Raw genomic sequence first — 14,444 nt, forward strand, 5'->3', positions numbered from 1 at the left:
TGTGGCTGCTGACTACTGCATTGGACTGTGTAGGTAGAGAACATACACATCACTGCAGGATTTCTGTTGGATACGGCTCCGCTAGAGGATGCGCTCCCCCCAGATGAGTGGATTAACCCAGAGAGAGAAAGACGTGAACATGGAGGACAGAAAACACTGATCCAGCTCAGCAGGAAGTCTGCCTGTCCTTCTCCCTCTGCCGCCCCCAGCCCCCTCAGCGCTCAGGCACTCTCCCCCCAAATAAATAAATAAAATCTTTCCAAAAACTACATCTTGTTAATTTTGTTAGTTGAACGCCTTGAGAGGAGATCCATGCAATTGGAAAAATGGTTGAAGTTGATTAGTGATAAGTACATAGAAAACAAAACAAGAAAACAAACAGGGCACCAAACCCAGCAGGGTTTAATGAAACATCAGAGTCATTCACACCTAAGCCTTCCTGCTTTATTTTTTTTTAAGATTTTATTTATTTGCGAGAAAGAGAGAGAGAGAGAGCAGGAGCGTACAAGCTGGGGGAGGGGCAGAGGGAAAGGAACAAGCAGGGATCCAGATTCGGGGCTCAATCCCAGGACCCCGGATTCATGATCTGAGTTGAAGGCAGATGTTTAACGGACTGAGCCACCCAGGTGCCCCTAAGGCTTCCTGCTTTAAACAGTATTTTTTTGGCTGCCTCATTCCCAGGCTCCTCTTTAAGATGAGTCCTCAAGCTCACAGCCAGGGGCAGCTTAGGAAGACCATTTAGGCAGGGCTTAGGGGAAGCCACCTGATTGGCTGTGAGGGTGTCACGAGCAGAAGCAGATCTATGATGCACAGCAGGCTAACTAATGACCCCCCTGAGGATGCACCTATCCTCATCTCCAGAATTTGTGAATATATTACCTTATATGACAAGAGGACTTTGCGGGTATGATTAAATTACAGATCTTGAGATGGGGGGTCATCCTGGATTATTCGGGGGGGGCTCCAAATGCAATCCCAAGTGTCCTTCCATGAGAGAAACAGAGGGAGATCTGACTACAGGACGGAGTGTTGGAGGAACGCAGGTGAGAAGGACTTGAGTGATGTTAAATGAATTAACACTAGACTGAGGTGGCTTCAGTGCCTTAGTTGCCTACTTACGCAAACCAAAGCCTAAACCTGAAATCCCTCAAGGTTAAGAAATGAAAACCACAGCGCCTGGGTGGCTCAGTCGGCTCAGCGTCTGCCTTTGGCTCAGGTCATGATCCCAGGGTCCTGGGATGGAGCCTTGCATTTGCTCCATGCTTAGCAGGGAGTCTGCTTCTCCTTCTGCCCCTCCCCCTGCTTGTGCTCTCTCTTAAATAAATAAATAAAATCTTAAAAAAAAGAGAGAGAGAAAGACATAAAAACCGAAGGACTGCCCATCACAAACAGCCAGCTAGGCTTTCCCAAATAAGGCAACCATTTAAGCTATAGTCAACCAAATAATTTCCTTGCTTTGCTTCCACATCTTCTTTGTAAAAATCTTGCCCCAGCTGCTGTTGGTGGAGCTCTCCTAACCACTCCCCTCTCGGTACTGCCCAATTTGAATTAATTTTTTTTCAAATAAATTCTTAATTTTTTTTTTAAGATTTTATTTATTTGAGAGAGAGAATGAGATAGAGAGAGCATGAGAGGGGGAAGGGTCAGAGGGAGAAGCAGACTCCCTGCTGAGCAGGGAGCCCGATGCGGGACTCGATCCTGGGACTCCAGGATCATGACCTGAGCCGAAGGCAGTTGCTTAACCAACTGAGCCACCCAGGCGCCCCATAAACTCTTAACTTTTTTAATACGCTTCAGTTTATCTTTTAACACCAACCATTTCTGGCTTTAAAGATGGAGGGAGTGTCCATGAACCCTGAAATGCAGAAAGCCTCTAGAAGTAGAAAAGGCAAGGTAAGAGGGTCTCCCCAAGTCCTCCAAAAGGAATGTAGCCTGGCCAACACCTTGAGTTTAACCCCGTGGAACTGATTTCAGAACATCTGACCAGAACTGTGAGAATGAATGTGTGTTTCTTGAAGACACTAAATTTGTGACAATTTGTTATAGAGGTACTACGGACTTAATTGTGTATCCCCCTGCCCCCTGCTGCCAATTCATATGAAGTCCTAACCCCGTAGTACCTTTGAATGTGACTGTGTTTGGAGACAGGACCTTTAGAGGGGTAATTAAGGTAAAATGAGGTGACATTGGTGGCCCTTATCCAGTATGTCCCTATAAGAAGAGATTAGTTCAGGAGATGCGCAGATGTGGAGGAGAGTTCGTGTGAGCACACAGGGTGGAGTGGCCATCTACAAGCCAAGGGAGAGGCCTGAGCAGACACCAGCCCTGCCAACACCCTAATCTTGAACTTCCAGCCTCCAGAACTGTGAGAAAGGAAATTTCTGTTGTTTAGCCACACAGCATGTGGTATTCTGTTATGGCAGCCCTAGCAAATGAACACAGTTTACCCTAAGAAAACTAGCTATGCCACTAGGGAGGAGGCTGAATAGAGATAGAATTTTACATGAATTTGAACACCAGTCAACTGTCCATGGGCTGACGGAGGTTACAGAGGTGCTAAGCCCCTGTCCCTAAACCACCCCTGACAATGACAGTCCTTGCCATTTTGTTCTTTCCAATTTCCTCTGTTTAGCCCAGAGTCATTGGCCACATTGTTCTCAGCTCAGCTTGCATTTTAACCTATACGATGCTACAGTGTTATTTACCCATGCTTTCTAAACCCAGGTGGGAGAGGTGCTATGGCCAAGAGTCAGGGAGCTTTCGCATGGCTGTCTACCTGGCAGGTGCTCTGCCTGCTTACTAACACCACTCCTTCCTGGGATTATTTTTTGCTTGCCTGGTTTCTCGCTGGGTATTTGCTTTTCCAGGTTCTTCTGCCTCCGCCCCAAACAACCTAGAGCTTTCTTCTTCAAAGTCCTTGCATCCTAAAGAAACAAGATTTTGTGAACTATTTTTTGAGACACTCTCCCTTTTATCTTCAGCCTCCTGCAGGACAAATTCCACAGCAAGGGACTCTCCTGTCCCTTCAAGTGGGCTTTCAATCCCCACAACTGCCCCACAGGCCAAATTTTGCTCTAGAGCCTCTGATTTTAATCCTGGTATTTCCTGTTGCCCCGTAACTCTCTATGGCCCTGCTTCTCCCTGTAGGTGAGGCAAAACTTTACCTTTCCCCTCTGAGGGTCTCCAACAGGGCCTGGGAAGGACATTGATATGAGACAGAGTAGTAAGTTCTTACATGGACATGGGGGCCCCCATAGGAAAACAAAGACCCCAAACAGGTAGTCCCAAGAGCTTACATACTGTTAAAGAATAGCAATTATAGAAAAGTAACTAACATATATGGGGAGAGTATAGGAAGATAAGAGTTTTTTTTTAAAGAGTTGTTTTAACAAGGTCTGTTTGTACAGATTTATTTTCACTTTGACTCCCATCTCTGGTGATAAGAATGTTTCTGTGCTCCTGAGGAAACCTTTCCCCTAGGAGTTTTTGCTCCTGCTTAGAGGGCAGCAAGGGGAGGTCAGAGTGTCCTTCCCGAACCTCCTGTTTTTCAAGTGTCTTCAGCTCAGAATAATCTTTATGCCAAGGTGGCATATTTTGGGATGGCATATTTTGCTACCCTTCACCATCATATTCTCAATTTTGTATCGCACCCATCATCCTTCCTTCCTGCCTGTCTCCATCCTTTCTCCCTCTCTACTTTCTTCTTCCCTCCCTTCTATAAACATTGGTCTTCTGCTTTGTGTGAGGTAGATATTTCTGGTCGGTCACTATTAAACTCACTCATTTACCAGAGTAGTACAACAAAACGCTGGTCCCTCTGTTTTCCTCATGAAATAACTGTGACAAAGGCCATTGTCACGGTGGGTCCTTAGCTGTTTACTCTCCTTCGTCAATGCTATTTGTGGACTCTTTATCATCCAATCATCTATCATGAGGGTGTTTTCCTGGAAGTTTGGCTATTTTTTTCCCCAGTTGATTTTCCAGGCAGGGACTAGAAGGGTTCTGTACATTTTAGTGTAAGTAAAGGCAAGAAAGTTTGGAAAGGGAAAGAACTAGGGTCATACCTTCTATGATATATTTCTACAGGCAACAAAAAACATTATTAACCATGAATTAAACAATGAAGGCATCTTATTATCTCACTGAATGGGAAGTCCGAAGGAATGCAGACCAGAGCTGGATGAGTGGCTCGGTGATGGCATCAAGAAGCTAGGCTCTTTTTATAACATAATAAATTAAAAAAGAAAAGAAGAAGAAGAAGCTAGGCTCTTTCTATCTTTCCTTGTCCACCATCTTCCATGTGTTGGTTTTGCATCTTTGTGCTTGAGGCCTCATGACTACAAAATGGTTGCTCCCACTTCCAACATTGCAACAGAATTCCAAAACGGGAAGCAGTTGAGGAGGGGCAGCAACTAACAATAGAAGAACTTGTCCTCAAATGCCTCCCCATAAAGAAAACAGTTTTGCAAAAGATTCTGTCTCAAATCTCCTTATAGCTCCTTGACCAGAACTGGGTCACATGACTGCCTTTAACTGCAAGGATGGTCAGGTAAGTAGGGATCTCACTTTTCAGTTTCCCTGGAGGAAGTAACTCAAGGAAGAAAGAGACTGGGATGGCTATGTGTTAGCTATATGTATTATAACTGACCAATCAACCATACATATTACAACTCTTGACACTCAAAGGCTCTTCCATCACAAACATTCTGAACTTTACCGCTATTCAAAGTCCTTAAGGGATCGGAAGAAAGAAGACACGATAAAATTGGAGGAAAGATGTCTCAGGCATTGCCCAATTCCTCTCCTTACACATTTGCGCAAGTCCTACCTCAATATTTTGTACCCAGAGCTACCTGGATGGGGTGCTTTGTTTAGCAGTGCTGAGGCTGTGCATATGCTCCGGGGACCCTGGATGGCTGCCATGGGGATCAGTGATCTCCCGTGCTTGGGCCCTTATTTATCAGGCAGAACCCCACTGGAGTCTGTGAATCTATGAAGACACTGGCCGCATTCTGTGAGCCTGCCATTCCTGAAATATAGACTGGTCCTTCTGTTTTATAGACTCAGTCTCTAGTCCAAGCAGAAACAGTCTCAAGGGTTCACGTAATACACATAATTAATTCAGTATTAGACTAGAGCTACTGAACATTTACTAGAAAAGAGAGATCACATGTCTTGTGACCATTTTGGCCCCAGATGGTCGTTAGAAGGAAGGCTCTAGAGGCAAAGTTTTGTCCTAAAAATATCCAGCAGACTTTTTTTTTTTAAAGATTATTTATTTATTTGTCAGAGAGAATGAGAAAGAGAGAGAGAGAGAGCACAAGCAGGGGGACCTGCAGGCAGAGGGAGAAGCAGGCTCCTCGCTGAGCAAGGAGCCCGATGTGGGGCTTAATCCCAGGACCCCAGGATCATGACCTGAGCCGAAGGCAGACGCCCAACCAGCTGAGCCACCCAGAAGCCCCTCCAGCAGACTTTGAAAAGGAGGAAGAAAAGAGCATAAACCTTGAGGAGGTGTTAATAGGTATCACCAGGATGGCACAGACATCATCCTGTGGTCAGGCAGGATAATGGCCTGAGTGACCTCAGACCTTTTAGGTTTCAGTTGTACAGGGTAAAAGACCAATAATAAAAAATGTTTCTCATTTATTTCTGAAGATAATATTGGTGATTCACATCAATAGGGTGGCTTCTACTTATTTTTCCTGTGAAAGCAGTAGATTTGTGTGAGCGGCTCACTATCTCCCTGTCCCCTCCCTACTAGATAGAAGAGACTGTTCTTTGAGAGGATTGAACAGGGTTACGGGCAGACTGTCTTTGCCCAGAGCAGGTAAGCAGTCTGCCTCCTTTCTAATCCCCTTAAGCCCCTGCTTCCCTCTATCATGCCAAACATTGCCTGAGGTTCCTGAGCCTAAAGAGCAGGCTCTGCTTGTCTAGCCCTGGGCTCTGTCCCTAGCACCTTCTCCAAAATAACCCCTCTCTGGTCTGCCCTCAAGCAGTGCTGTGTCTTCCCATGTGCTTCCCAGCCCTGGATGAGCTTCTTGAGCCCATCTTGGTAAACTCAACCATTTGTCAAGGCCTCTCTCAATTGTCACCTCCTATGCAAATTCTGGGACTGCATCCAGCGGGGCAAGTTGTCCTATGCTCTTTGTGCCATGGTGTCTTATATGCATGATGTGTATGCACTTGAACTTCAGGACTTCAACAGGTGCTATATTTTTTGTGAATATGCATGTCTCTCTCTGAGGCCATGAACCCTTCCAGATCAGAGACTGACTCTCAATCATGATGATTATAGTGCTTTCCCCAGAGAAGGCTTGCCCACTAGAGATTTGGTGGGTGAAGAAGTAAATGTCTCTGTGCTAGAGAAATTAACCCATGTCAAAGCTTGATTACAGTGTGATTTGATCCCAAGTTTTTTTTTTAAGTTAAGATAGGAGTATCCTGCTATTAATGATCACTTTATCACAAAACAATGGTTTTGAAAAGGAAAAACAATGTTAGAGGACTTACACTACCCAATTTCAAAAGTTACAATTAATTAAGACTGTATAATACTTATGTAAAGATAGAAAAATAAATCAATGGAACAGAAAGGTGCCAAAACATTTCAACGATATTTCTCTTCACCAAATGACATGAGGACAAATGCATATCTGTATGCAAAAAAAAAAGAAAAGAAAAGGAAATTTAGGCACTTACCTCCACCATACACAAAGGATTACAGACCAAATGTAAAAGTGAAAAGGACAAGACTTCTAGAAGAAAACATAGGAGAGAGTTTTTGTGACCTGGGTTTAGGAAAGGGTTCTTAGATACAGCACTAAAATCATGAGCCATTAAAGAAAAAAATTTGATATATTGAAGTTTATTAAATTAAAAACATTTATGCTTCAAAAGATACCATGAAGAAAATGAAGAGAAGCCTAGGAGAAAATATTTGCAAATCATATATCTGATAATAGACTTGTATCCACAATATATAAAGAACTCTAACAGTTCAATAAGAAGACAAACAACCCAATTAAAAAGTGGGCAAAATACTTGAACAGATCTTTCACCAAAGAAGACATACAAATGGCTGATGAGCACATGAAAAGATGCTCAACACAATTAATCATTATGAACATGGGAATTAGAGCCCCCTTAAGATGCCACCTCATATCCACTAGGTTGGCTATAATAAAAAGAGACAATGCCAAGTACATAGAGAAACTGGAACCCTCATACATTGTTGGTGAGAATAGAAAATGGGACTGCCATTTTGGGAAATAATTTTGACAGCTTGTAAAAAAGTTAAACATAAACCTACCTAGCAAATTTACTGAAGAAATCTACCCAAGAAAAATGAAAACATATGTCCACACAAAGACTTGTGCATAAATGTGCAGGACAATATTATTCATGATAGCCCCAAACTGGATATCAATCCAAATGTCCATCAACTGGTGAAAGGATAAACACAAGTGGTATATCTATACGATGGACTACTATTCACCGATCAAAAGAAAGACAATAATGGTACATCCTACAACTTGGATGAATCTCAAAAACAGGATGCTAAGTAAAAGAAGCCAGACCCAAAAGACCAAATAATGGGTGATTGATGATGACATTGGATAGGAGTTGATCATTTTTGAAGCTGGGTGGTGAATATGTGGGGTGAACTATTTTCTGTAATTTTGTATATGCTTGAAATTTTCCTTTATAAAAATTTGTAAAAGCTCCCAGTCACTGTTTTTCAATTATGTTTCAGACTATGAAATCCATTTCAGACTTTACCTATCATCACTCACTACTTTCATTGTTATTTCCTTTCTCTCCTCCCTTGACCTGGCCTATGACACATTCAGAAACATGCACATGTACAAGCATGCTATGCTCCTTATCTTAGTTATTCTCGGCTTAGAAGTGCTCATTACTCTTCTAGGTCATTTCTCTCTCAATGCCACCTTCCCTCACCTTCTTCTCTTGCTTGTTTTTCCCAGAGGGGGTCCATGCACCTTTCCAGACACCATCTGCTCACACTTGGCCCAGATGATAGTTTCTGCTGCTTAGCCTGTATCGGGCTCAGTTGTCCATTTCTACCTGGTTGGGAGCTCTATAACCTTCAGTTGTGTTTTTGAAAATCATTCCAGTGAGGAGCTTCTACACTTTAGAACTGTTGTACTTAAGCTTTCTTCCATTTCTATAAGGACATCTACTGGGCCAGGTTTTCTTATTGTACGTGTATCCTTTGGGGGAATGGGTATTGTATGGTATTTTATGAGCATTTTGTTCCCGCCATTTTATACATATGCTCCCAAGGATAAGTGTCAGAATCTAACTCTATTGAGCAGATACAACGTCTACCCTGATGACAAAATCAGTAACTCTTGCTTGAGATAGGTGCTTTGGATGCAAATTCTCATTTAATTTATGCTTCACAACAACCCTAAGAAATAGAGTTTTTATCCCCGTCTAATGGATAATAAAATGGAGGTTTGGGGGGGTCGAGTAACTTTTTCTTGAGATATACAGGCAGAAAGCAGCTGAGACAGGAGGGAACTCAAACTCATTGGATACCTAAGTCTATGCTGACAACACAGACTACTCTGCTTTCTTATCAGCCTTGAGTGGGCTGGACCCACCCCAACACTGGGGATTGGGAATGAAGAGGAACCAGAAACACTAATGTTAGCACCTTATCTGTCTATTCTACTCTTCAACTCATAGAAGGACTGAAGAAATGGCTGGGCAGCATTCTACAGGGATGGGCAGCATTCTACAGGGATGGGCAGCCCAAAACACCCAACTGGGGGTAGGAAGACACAGCTGTGGTTTGCACTCAGGTTTCCATGACTCCTTCTGCTGCAACATGCTGTCTCTCGAGGAGTTATTTGAAATGTGAATGGGATAGTCAAAGCATGGACTTAAAAGACAACCTTGGCCATTAAGATCTAAAGATTCCTTGCCTGGGGCGCCTGGGTGGCTCAGTTGGTTAAGCGACTGCCTTCGGCTCAGGTCATGATCCTGGAGTCCCGGATCGAGTCCCGCATGGGGCTCCCTGCTCTGCGGGGGGTCTGCTTCTCCCTCTGACCCTCCCCCTCTCATGTGCTCTCTGTCTCTCTCATTCTCTCTGTCTCAAATAAATAAATAAAATCTTTAAAAAAAAAAAAAAGATTCCTTGTCTGAAGGGGAGGAGATTCTGGCAGATTCTTTTTTTTTTTTTTTTAAAGATTTTATTTATTTATTTGACAGAGAGAGACACAGCGACAGAGGGAACACAAGCAGAGGGAGTGGGGGAGGGAGAAGCAGGCTTCCCACAGAGCAGGGAGCCCGATGCAGGGCTCAATCCCAGGACCCTGGGATCATGACCTGAGCCGAAGGCAGACGCTTAATGACTGAGCCACCCAGGCGCCCCATGGCAGATTCTGATAATCCTGTTAAGAGGGCCCTAGTCCCAGGCAGAATAACTGTTAGGATGATTTCAGAATTTCATCCAAAATAATTTCCTAGATACATCCTCATGTGATTCCAGAATGATAAGAATAGAGAGACAATCCTGAAAGCTCCTAGAAAGAAAAAAAAAACCAAAATTACTTAGAATGAAAGTCATATTGATATTGAGATGATTTTATCCACAACACTGGATAGTAGATGTCAATGGAACAATGCCTTCAAAGTCCTAAACCTAGGGGTGCCTGGGTGGCTCAGTCATTGAGTGTCTGCCTTAGGCTCAGGTCATGATCCCAGGGTCCTGGGATCGAGCCCCGCATCGAGCGGGGAGCCTGCTTCTCCCTCTCCCACTCCCCCTGCTTGTGTTCCCTCTCTCGCTGTCAAATAAATAAATAAAATATTAAAAAAAAAAGTCCTAAACCTAGAACCTAAAATTCAGTACTCAGGAATTCTTAATCACAGGAAACAAACTGAGTGTTGTTGGAGTGGGGGGTGGGGTGGGAGGGATGGGGTGACTGGGTGATGGACACTGGGGAGGGTGTGTGCTCTGGTAAGCGCTGTGAATTGTGCAAGACTGTTGAATCTCAGATCTGTACCTCTGAAACAAATAATGCAATATATGTTAAGAAAGAAAGGGGAGAAGAAGAGGAGGAAGGTAGCGGGAGGGGAAGAATGAAGCGGGGGAAATCGGAGGGGTAGACGAACCATGAGAGACGATGGACTCTGAAAAACAAACTGAGGGTTCTAGAGGGGAGGGGGGTGGGAGGATGGGTTAGCCTGGTGGTGGGTATTGAGGAGGGCACGTTCTGCATGGAGCACTGGGTGTTGTGCACAAACAATGAATCATGGAACACTTCATCTAAAATTAATGATGTAATGTATGGGGATTAACATAAGAATAAAAAAAAATTCAGTACTCAGTCAGACTATCAATTACGTGACATGTATCCCTTTGGAAGAAAAAAATATTTGTAAATATAATAAAAGAAAATGAATTTTCTATTGGTACTTAAAATATTTCCTTTCCTGTGGCACATTTTTATTTTATTATTATTTTTTTAATTTAAATTTTACTTAGTTAACATGCAGAGCAATATTGGTTTCCGGAACAGAATTCAGTGATTCATCACTTCCATAAAACTTCCAGTGCTCTTCATGGTACAGGTTAGAGACATAAAACCACTGTTCCTTCTCTATGGATGGAATCTCACTATTTTTTTCAAGTGAAGAATATTTATATTATCTAACTATGTATTATTTATACTTTTTTAATATATACTTTTTTATTTATACTATTTATATATATACTTTATATAATTATAATATCATAAATGCTGCTTATTGGCTCTTGATTTTCAAAATTGGCCTACAGACACATACTGAAAGGGATCATAATATTATAACTCTTCACATCATAAAAATAATGCCATAGCTGGCAAAAGGTAGAAGGAGGGAGATCAGAGAATGGTGGGGGGATATTACTGAATGGAGAGAAAGAGATACTATTTACAGTTGAAAGATTAAGACATAGAGATTTAATTCTACTATTTTAAGGTATAAGTTTTGAGAGACTGATTAAAGAAATAGACAATGGCCAGATCAATGTAAACGTAGAAATTGGATCCACAACCTGCTGCCCAAGTAACCAAGCCCTTATTTATGATAAGGAAGCCAGCCCCCTGTAAGTCAAGCTTGCAGGAAGTCAGATTCCTATCTCTAGTGATAAATCAGGATGCTACACAATAACTTCTGTACCAGTCAGCCCAAAATGGCCAGGACGATTAATAACGGATCGCTTCCCTAATTTTCGCCCCCTCTTCAATTTAAGACCAACCAGAGGAAGCCAAACACATCCCTGACTAATTACATAGGATGCTCCACTTCTAGTTGGCTCACCTACAGCTTCCCAGGCCAACAGCCCCCAAATAGAGCACTTTTGAAGTCTTCTCTTTTTTCCACTATGAAGCTTTCCTATTCCTCTGCCTACCTTTGAATCTCTGCCCAAATGCAAGTGATGGTGGCTGACTCCCTTGCTATATCAAAGCTCAGAATAAATAGCCTCTGCTTTTCTCATTTGGTTAGCCTTCACTTATTTCCACAGTTGACTCATAGAAGGATCAAAAGATAAAAATATAATAAAACTTCGGTGAAGGAGGAAAAGGAGTAATGGCAAAGTAAATTCCTCATTTTCATGATGAGAAGTCAAGAGATGCTATTTAGAGAGATAAATCAGGAAACAGGGGCATATCACATTATTTAGAGTTACGGGGGTACTTCCTCATGATTTATAAGAGCCAATGGTCAAAAGCAGCTCTCCTGAGGAGGGGAACAGAGAATGGGGAAAAGGGAGGAGGATGTTTTCTTTTCACTCAAGAGCCTTCAACAACATTTTAACTTTTTTTTCACATTGATTCATTACTTTTATAACAGATACATTTCTGGATTGTTGCCTTTTATTTCTCTAGATAAACAACTTACATTTATTTATTTATTTATTTATTTATTTATTTATTTATTTGAGAGAGAGAGAGAGCATGAGCAGGGGGAGGGACAAAGGGAGAGGGAGAAGGAGAATCCTCAAGCAGACTCCCTGCAGGGCTTGATCCTAAGACCCAGAGATCATGACCTGAGCCAAAATCAAGAGCCAGCTGCTTAACCAACTAAGATAACCAGGCACCCCACATCTTATCTTTAAAATTTAGATGCACCTAAGGAAGTCAAAGTCCTTGGCACTGACCTTGTTAGGGAAGACCCAGGCAATGGGAAAGACATGAAGTCAGAAAGTGGGTAGTCCCAGGTGCTGACTAGGAGGGAAGGGGTGAGGTGTTGCCGGATGGACATGGTGTTGGGCAACAATGGTAGGCATGCAGTCGTGGTCATGTGGAGGGGTATCAAGACATTCAAACAGGGGTGCCTGGGGGGCACATTTGGTTGAGCATCCGATTCTTGGTTTTGGCTCAGGTCATGATCTTGGGGTCATGGGATTGAGCCCTACATCGGGCTCTGAGCTCAGTGTAGAGTCTGCTTGAGATTCTCTCTCCCTCTCCCCTACCTCTCCCACCTGTGCTTGCTTGCTCTCTGAAATAAATAAATCTTAAAAAAAAAAAAAAAGATATTCAAACATTTCCACTCCACACTTTTCCTGGGGATATTTGTTACCTAGTCCAGTGACAGGCATGCAGGGCCAGACCCACGACAGTGACTGCAATTGAAGGAGGAGGAGTGAATTTGCAGAGACAAGGTTAAAACAAGCAAGATTCCATACCAGGCAGTGACACAGGAATTGATCTGAAATTTTCAAATAAATGAGTTTTAAGAAAAAAACGTTAATCTACTTTCACTTAACAGTCTAAAATAAAACCATCTATTCTACTTTATGTTTTCTAAAATTGTGATTATTTAAGTGTCTCTGATTATTTCCCTTTATATCATTTGTGGGGGTGATGTGGATGATGAATACTTGAGTAGCCTCTGAAATGTTCCTTGCAGTTCTAACCTAATAATTGAGTTGGTGTTAAGAGCTGACTAAGGAAGAGGAAGTCACAAAAGGCTCCTGGATTGTTGAAGATGCCATTGGGCTTGCTCCTGGCTGGTTAACACTGAAGAAAGAACCCCATGTGGGTAGACTGTTATCTTTTCAATACCCCCAAGTGGTTGCTTGTTACAGTGCTTTGAGAGTGGTGTTGAAAATACAATGTAAGTGGGGCGCCTGGGTGGCTCAGTTGTTTAGCGTCTGCCTTTGGCTCAGGTCATGATCCCAGGGTCCTGGGATCGAGCCCCACATTGAGCCCTGCATCGAGCCCTGCATTGAGCCCTGCATCGAGCCCCGCATCGAGCCCCACATCGGGCTCCCTGCTCCTCGGGAAGCTTGCTTCTCCCTCTCCCACTCCCCCTGCTTGTGTTCCCTCTCTCGCTATGTCTCTCTCTGTCAAATAAATAAATAAAATCCTTAAAAAAATAATAATAATACAGTGTAAGTGGTCACACCCAGGAAAGGCTCTGCATACCAATGCAGCAAACTTCACTGCCTCAAAACTAAGACTGTATTTTTAGCATTGGGTATAGAGCTGCGAAGGACCAATCACTTCTGGTCTGTATGATTCTTAAACTAGGATTCGTACAAATATACATTCATCCCTGGCGCCATTGCCCTTCGAGATGCACCAAGCCCATGCCATGAACAACTTGCAGCCCTTTCTAGTTCCCATGGCTGGTGATGCTCTGGTGTCCATTGCCCCCATGCCACTGCCCAGGAGCCTGGCAGGATCTCACCAGGCTTGGTCTCTTGGATCTGGGATGCCTGCTACGGCCATTCTCGACGCCTCCCAAGAAGTATATTGAAAACATAGCCACTTTAGAAGGTGCATGGTAGAAAGAGAACTGGTTTGGTTACCAACACACTGGGATCTTCACCAAATCACTGAGCTTCCCTTTACCTCAGTGGTAAAGGGAAGCTCAGTGATTTGCCTCACTGGTAAAATTCTACCAGGACTTTCTACTCAGTCCTCACTCCCATGCCCACAGCTTTCCTGGTATACTTCACAATTGGCTGGTAAATCTTGGATGTCAAAGAAGCATAGAATCCCAAAGGTGGAAAGAAATATAAATGAAGTTATACAAATAGAACTTAAGGCTGAGCGCTACATGGAAGTTTCTATTCCTAGCTCTCTGGAGTGATTTTTGGGAATTCAGTGGACATTTGTTGACTTTGCTGCCAGTAATAATCTTTTACTGTCATTTATTGTTTTGATTATACTGTTGTTCTGTTTTACCATTTCTCACTCTCTTTTTTTTTTTTTTTTTTAAGATTTTATTTATTTATTTTGACAGAGAGAGACACAGCAAGAGAGGGAACACAAGCAGGGGGAGTGGGAGAGGGAGAAGCAGGCTCCCCGCTAAGCAGGGAGCCCGATGTGGGGCTGGATCCCAGGGCCCCAGGATCATGACCTGAGCCGAAGGAAGACGCTTAACGACTGAGCCACCCAGGCGCTCCTCTCACTCTCTTTTCA

The sequence above is a fragment of the Mirounga angustirostris genome, unplaced genomic scaffold (genome assembly GCF_029215605.1).
Source record: "Mirounga angustirostris isolate CCGP_5_RB_7025 unplaced genomic scaffold, mMirAng1.0.hap1 SCAF_14, whole genome shotgun sequence".
Taxonomy (NCBI): domain Eukaryota; kingdom Metazoa; phylum Chordata; class Mammalia; order Carnivora; family Phocidae; genus Mirounga; species Mirounga angustirostris.